The following is a 7,858-nucleotide window of genomic DNA, read 5'->3' as shown; positions in this document are numbered from 1 at the left end:
TTCTTCGGTATATTATTATTGCCAGCAGCTTGGATTCATGAGATGTTAAGCTGATTGTGCGATAATTCTCGCACTTGTCAGCTTTGGAGTTTTCGGAATTGTGTGGATAACATTTTTCCTAACGTCAGATGCTATGTCGCCAGACTCATACATTCTACACACCAGCGTGAATAGTCGTTTTGTTGCTACTTGATTTTAGAAATTCTGATGGATTTTTATCAACCCCTTCTGCTTTATTTGATCTTAAGTCTTCCAAAACTGTCTTAAAATCTGATTCTAATACTGGATCCCCTCTCTTTTCTAAATCCACTCCTATTTCTTCTTCTACCACATCAGACACTCATAGCCTTCATTGTACTTTTTCCACCTATCCGCTCTCTCCTCTGCATGTAACAGTGGAATTCCTGTTGCGCTCTCAATGTTACACCCTTGCTTTTAATGTCACCGAAGGTTGTTTTAGCTTTCCTATACGCTGAGTCAGTCCTTCCGACAATCATTTCTTTTTCGAGTTCTTCAATTTTTTTCATGCAGCCTTTTCGTCTTTGCTGTCCTATACCTCCCATTTATTTTATTCCTCAGCGAATTGTATTTCTGTGTTCCTGAATTTCCATGAACATTTTTGTACTTCCTTCTTTCATCGATCAACTCAAGTATTTCTTCTGTTAGTCATGGTTTCTCCACAGCTGCCTTCTTTGTACCTAGGTGTCTCTTACCAACTACTGTGACTGTCCAATCTTCTTCAACTGTATTGCCTACTGAGCTACTGCTTATTGCTGTATCTACAGCATTTGCGTACCTCACCATTCCTTACTTCTTCCGTATCCCACTTCTTTGCGTACTGATTCTTCCTGACTAATCCCTTAAACTTCATTCTACACTTTGTCACAACTGCGTTGTGATCTGAGTCTATATCTGCTCCTGGGTACGCCTTACAATCCAGTATCTGATTTCGGAATCTCAGCCGGACCATGATGTAATGTAACTGAAATCTTCCCGGGTCTCCCGTCCTTTGCCAAGTACACCTCCCCTACTTGTGGTTCTTGAACGGAGAATTCGCTGTTACTAGCTGAAATTTATTACAGAACTCAATTAGTCTTTCTCATCTCTCATTCCTTGTACCAAGCCCACATTCCCCTGTAGCTCTTTCTTCTACTCTTTCCCCTACAACTACTTTCCAGACCTCCATGACTATCAGATTTTCATCTCCCTTTACGTACTGCATCAACCGTTCAGTATCCAAATATTACTTCTGTCTCTTCATCTTCGTCTAGCGACGGCGGCATGTATACCTAAGGTATCGTTTCGGTGTTGGTTTGCTGTCGATTCTGATAAGAACAACCCCATCACTGAACTGTTCAAAGAAACATATTCTCTGCCCTACCTTCCTGTTCATACCGAATCCTACTCCCGTCATACCATTTTCGCTGTTGTACTCATCTGACCAGAAATTCTTGTCTTTTTTCCATGTCGCTTCACTGACCTTTACCATTGCTAGATTGAGCATTTGCATTTTTCTTTTCAGTTTTTCTAGCTTTCCTACCACTTTCAAGCTTCTGACATTCCACGCCCCGATTCGTGGAACGTTATCCTTTCGCTGGTTATTTCACTTGTTTCTCTTGGTCACCTGCGCCTTAGCAGTCCTCTTCCGGAGATCCTAATGGGGGACTATTCCGGAATCTTATGCTAATGGAGTTACAGGCCACATGTCATGTGGGTACACGCTACGCCTTTCCATTGCCTTCTTCTTCCTCATGCCGTTGTTCATTGCTAATTCTTCCGCCTTTAGGGGTAGTTTCCTACCCCAACGACAAGAGACTACCCCCAACCTCGGTCCACTCCTCCGCCCTCTTTGACAAGGCCGTTGGCAGAATGAGGGTGACTTCTTATGCCGGAAGTCTTTAGCCGCCAATGCTGATTATTACTCAAAATCATCAGTCCCCTTAGAACTTAAAACTACTTAAACCTAACTAACCTAAGGACATCACACACATCCATGCTCGAGGCAGGATTCGAACCTGCGACCGTAGCGGTCGCGCGGTTCCAGACTGAAGCGCCTAGAACCGCTCGGCCACCCCGGCCGACTTGTTTACTAGTCAAAGGTGCTATCCTTTTTTGTTGTTGATATCATTTCGTTCGTTATTGTTCGTTGCATTTGTTCGGGACGGACGTCCCATGACACCCATTAAAGTTCGTCGTAGGCAGTAAATAAACCAATGATCGACGGAGTAAGGAGGATACCAAATCAGACTAGCACTGGGAAAAAGTGCACTCCTGGCCAAGAGAAGCCTACTAGTATTAAACATAGGCCTTAATTTGAGGAAGAAGTTTCTGAGAATGTGCGTCTGGAGCACAGCATTGTATGTTAGTGAAACATGGAGTGTGCGAAAACCGGAACACAAGAGAATCGAAGCACTTGATATGTTGAAAATTAGGTGAATTGATAAGATAGGGAATGAGAAGATTCTGCAGAGAATCGGAGCGGAAAGGAATATGTGAAGAACACTGACAAGGAGAAGGAACAGGATGACAGGACATCTGTTATGAGATTAGGGAGTAACTTCCATTGTACTAGAGGTAGCTGCAGACCGTAAAAACTGTAGAGGAAGACAGAGATTGGAATACATGTAGGACGTAAGCAGCGAGTGCTGCTGTGAGGCGAAGAGGATGGCACTGGAGAGGAATTCGTGTCGGTCCGCATCAAACCAGTCAGAAGACTTATGGCTGGCATAAAAAAGTAAATAGAATCCAGCAGAAAACGGAAAAATGTGAGCACTACCATATAGTAACGGGAAAAACTAGCCATTTATTTTTCCAACCAATGAGGACACGTTGTTGCCACCAAACAAGACCAGTATGTACTGTACTAAGAGCATCTGTCCTTCGTGGTGCGGTGTTAGGAGTCACTGTATGTCCTTCTGATCTGATGTCCGCGTTGTCCTATCGGTGTTTGTCCGCTGTTTACCGGTACTGATCGGCGAGTTGCCGAGCGGATCTCTCTCGTGCATGTCTAGCACGCTGCGGCCCTGGAGTAAGGCTACGCCGGGATAAAAGAGCTACCTGCCGCATCCGTGTTTGGGCATACCGACCATGTCACGCGTGGTATACGAACATTATGCCGCGTGCGAAGAGAGTGTACTCTTACGTCTTACTGAGAGCTACACAACCACAAATGGTTCAAATGGCTCTGAGCACTATGGAACTTAACTTCTGAGGTCATCAGTCCCCTAGAACTTAGAACTACTTAAAACTAACTAACCTAAGGACGTCAAACACATCCATGCCCGAGGCAGGATTCGAACCTGCGACCGTTGCGGTCGCGAGGTTCCAGACTGTAGCGCGTAGAATCACTCGGCCACTCCGGCCGGCCACAACCACACCAAACGCGGGCATTCTTGCAATTTTTATGACGTGTTCCGTTTGCATTAGTTTAGATTAACTCACAGTGACGCACTTGCCTTGTTAGAGATAAGGCTGAAACACTAAATTCAGTTTTCCGAAATTGTTCCGCTAGGAATATTCTAATACGAATCCTACTTACACGTCACACTTACGCCGGTATGGCAGGCAGTGAGATGAGTGAGCGTGGAATAGAAAGTCAACGAAAATTGCTCAACAGTGGAAAGGTGTCGGTGGCTGATGAGAAAGCTGTAAGAGTCTACTCCTGTTATGCGAAAGAACTAGCTCTGCTCGTAGCAGCAGCTCATTATCGATATAAGAATTTTTAACATCGTGCAGTCCCGTCAGCAACTGTGCTAATTAAACATATAACACGTCAGCGTCGGTTGCAAATACAAACCAGTCTTAACCAAGGTTTCAGCCTAAATAATTTGGCCTTCTTCAGAAGCTATTGATGCTAAACTATTGCATGCCAATGTTTGCCCATGTCAAGTAGAGCCGGCCGCGGTGGCCGAAAGGTTCTAGGCGCTTCAGTCTGGATCCGCGCGACTGCTACGGTCGCAGGTTCGAATACTGCCTCGGGCATGGATGTGTGTGATATCCTTAGTTTAGTTAGGTTTAGGTAGTTCTAAGTTCTAGGGGACTGATGACCTCAGAACTTAAGTCGCATAGTACTCAGAGCCATTTCAACCATTTGTCAAGTATAAAACTATAGCACTGTAGAACCCCGTCATAAATCTACATTACTTAAGGTCCTTAGACCGCGAGAGCTGCGCCGGAACTAATCGCAGCGGGCAGCTATGTACCGAGCACCGTTGATGGTCATGCACATGCGCGCTTGGAAATATAGATGCTTAACAGTAGCTACCTTTACGTTAGGAATTAGATTAGCATAAGCATTAAAACTGTTAATGGCTCAGAAGTAAGTTCGGTTACATATTACACCGTTAACAGTTTTAATGCTTGTTGTTGTTGTGGTCTTCAGTCCTGAGACTGGTTTGATGCAGCTCTCCATGCTACTCTATCCTGTGCAAGCTTCTTCATCTCCCAGTACATACTGCAACCTACATCCTTCTGAATCTGCTTAGTGTATTCATTTCTTGGTCCCCCTCTACGATTTTTACCCTCCACGCTGCCCTCCAATACTAAATTGGTGATCCCTTGATACCTCAGAATATGCCCTACCAACCGATCCCTTCTTCTAGTGAAGTTGTACCACAAATTTCTCTCCTCTCCAATTTTATTCAATACTTCCTCATTAGTTATGTGATTTGCCCATCTAATCTTCAGCATTCTTCTGTAGCAGCACATTTCGAAAGCTTCTATTCTCTTCTTGTCCAAACTAGTTATCGTCCATTTTTCACTTCCATACATGGCTACGCTCCATACAAATACTTTCAGAAACGACTTCCTGACACTTCAATCTATACTCGACGTTAACGAATTCCTCTTCTTCAGAAACGTTTTCCTTGCCATTGCCAGTCTACATTTGATATCCTCTCTACTTCGACCATCATCAGTTATTTTGCTCCCCAAATAGCAAAACTCCTTTACTACTTGAAGTGTCTCATTTCCTAATCTAATTCCCTCAGCATCACCCGACTTAATTCGACTACATTCCGTTATCCTCGTTTTGCTTTTGTTGATGTTCATCTTATACCCTCCTTTCAAGACACTGTCCATTCCGTTCAAATGCTCTTCCAAGTCCTTAGCTGTGTGTTACAGAATTACAATGTCATCGGCGAACCTCAAAGTTATTATTTCTTCTCCATGGATTTTAATACCTACTCCGAATTTTTCTTTTGTTTTCTTCACTGCTTGCTCAATATACAGATTGAATAACATTGTGGAGAGACTACAACCCTGTCTCACTCCCTTCCGAAACGCTGCTCCCCTTGCATGTCCCTCGACTCTTATAACTGCCCATCTGGTTTCTGTACAAATTGTAAATAGCCTTTCGCTCCCTGTATTTTACCCCTGCCACCTTCAGAATTTGAAAGAGAGTATCCCAGTCAACATTGTCAAAAGCTTTCTCTGCTTTCTTTTAATGCATATGCTCATCTAATTCCTAACGTAAAGGTAGCTACTGTTAAGCATCTACACTCCTCGAAATTGAAATAAGAACACCGTGAATTCATTGTCCCAGGAAGGGGAAACTTTATTGACACATTCCTGGGGTCAGATACATCACATGATCACACTGACAGAACCACAGGCACATAGACACAGGCAACAGAGCATGCACAATGTCGGCACTAGTACAGTGTATATCCACCTTTCGCAGCAATGCAGGCTGCTATTCTCCTATGGAGACGATCGTAGAGATGCTGGATGTAGTCCTATGGAACGGCTTGCCATGCCATTTCCACCTGGCGCCTCAGTTGGACCAGCGTTCGTGCTGGACGTGCAGACCGCGTGAGACGACGCTTCATCCAGTCCCAAACATGCTCAATGCGGGACAGATCCGGAGATCTTGCTGGCCAGGGTAGTTGACTTACACCTTCTAGAGCACGTTGGGTGGCACGGGATACATGCGGACGTGCATTGTCCTGTTGGAACAGCAAGTTCCCTTACCGGTCTGGGAATGGTATAACGATGGGTTCGATGACGGTTTGGATGTACCGTGCACTATTCAGTGTCCCCTCGACGATCACCAGTGGTGTACGGCCAGCGTAGGAGATCGCTCCCCACACCATGATGCCGGGTGTTGGCCCTGTGTGCCTCGGTCGTATGCAGTCCTGATTGGGGCGCTCACCTGCACGGCGCCAAACACGCATACGACCATCATTGGCACGAAGGCAGAAGCGACTCTCATCGCTGAAGACGACACGTCTCCATTCGTCCCTCCATTCACGCCTGTCGCGACACCACTGGAGGCGGGCTGCACGATGATGGGGCGTGAGCGGAAGACGGCCTAACGGTGTGCGGGACCGTAGCCCAGCTTCATGGAGACGGTTGCGAATGGTCCTCGCCGATACCCCAGGAGCAACAGTGTCCCTAATTTGCTGGGAAGTGGCGGTGCGGTCCCCTACGGCACTGCGTAGGATCCTACGGTCTTGGCGTGCATCCGTGCGTTGCTGCGGTCCGGTCCCAGGTCGACGGGCACGTGCACCTTCCGCCGACCACTGGCGACAACATCGATGTACTGTGGAGACCTCACGCCCCACGTGTTGAGCAATTCGGCGGTACGTCCACCCGGCCTCCCGCATGCCCACTATATACCCTCGCTCAAAGTCCGTCAACTGCACATACGGTTCACGTCCACGCTGTCGCGGCATGCTACCAGTGTTAAAGACTGCGATGGAGCTCCGTATGCCACGGCAAACTGGCTGACACTGACGGCGGCGGTGCACAAATGCTGCGCAGCTAGCGCCATTCGATGGCCAACACCGCGGTTCCTGGTGTGTCCGCTGTGCCGTGCGTGTGATCATTGCTTGTACAGCCCTCTCGCAGTGTCCGGAGCAAGTATGGTGGGTCTGACACACCGGTGTCAATGTGTTTTTATTCCATTTCCAGGAGTGTATATTTCCAAGCGCGCATGTGCATGGCCATCAACGGTGCTCGGTACATAGCTGCCCGCTGCGATTAGTTCCGGCGCAGCTCTCGTGGTCTAAGGACCTCGTCCGCGCAGTGGAGCCTGCTGTTTCTCCTCAGTTAAATAATGTAGATTTTTGACGGGGTTCTACAGTGCTACAGTTTTATACTTGACAAATGGTTCAAATGGCTCTGAGTACTATGCGACTTAACTTCTGAGGCCGTCAGTCCCCTAGAATTTAGAACTACCTAAACCTAACTAAACTAAGGACATCACAGACATCCATGCCCGAGGCAGGATTCGAACCTGCGACCGTAGCAGTCGCGCGGTTCCAGACTGAAGCGCCTAGAACTGCTCGGCCACCGCGGCCGGCTATACTTGACACGGCCAAACATTGGCATGCTATATTTTAGTGTCAATAGCTTCTGAAGAAGGCCACATTATTTTGCCTGAAACCTAGGTAAAGATTGTTTTCTACTTGCAACTGAGACTCACGTGTTATACGTTCATTATTGATAGCTGGGGCAACAGAAGTTACTGTGCGGCTGAGGGAAAAAATCCACAGGTACTCCTCGTTTCTTAGAAGTCATCTTAGAGATGGTCATAAGTAGAAGCCTAAATAGCTGACGTCAATCAGTTGTAGATTTATGAATGACGTTTTATGCTGACACATTAAGCCCTTTTTGGAGAATGAAAATCCTCTATAAAATCAACGATGATTCAGCCAACAAATATCTTCTTCGTCCATGAATTCCAGAGCCCCGTAGACAAGGGCGCCCACGTTCTTTGACTTCGGGTAGGCAGTCGATATGTTTCCATATATCTGCAACGGGACCCATGGCTCCTAGCGACTAGAATTCAACACGTCGTCGACAGTTGTATAACTTCGGTAGTGTGTCAAGCGTCGTTACTGCTTACAGCGGTACA

The sequence above is a fragment of the Schistocerca cancellata genome, chromosome 2 (genome assembly GCF_023864275.1).
Source record: "Schistocerca cancellata isolate TAMUIC-IGC-003103 chromosome 2, iqSchCanc2.1, whole genome shotgun sequence".
Classification (NCBI taxonomy): Eukaryota; Metazoa; Arthropoda; class Insecta; order Orthoptera; family Acrididae; genus Schistocerca; species Schistocerca cancellata.
Note: the sequence above shows the minus strand (reverse complement) of the source record.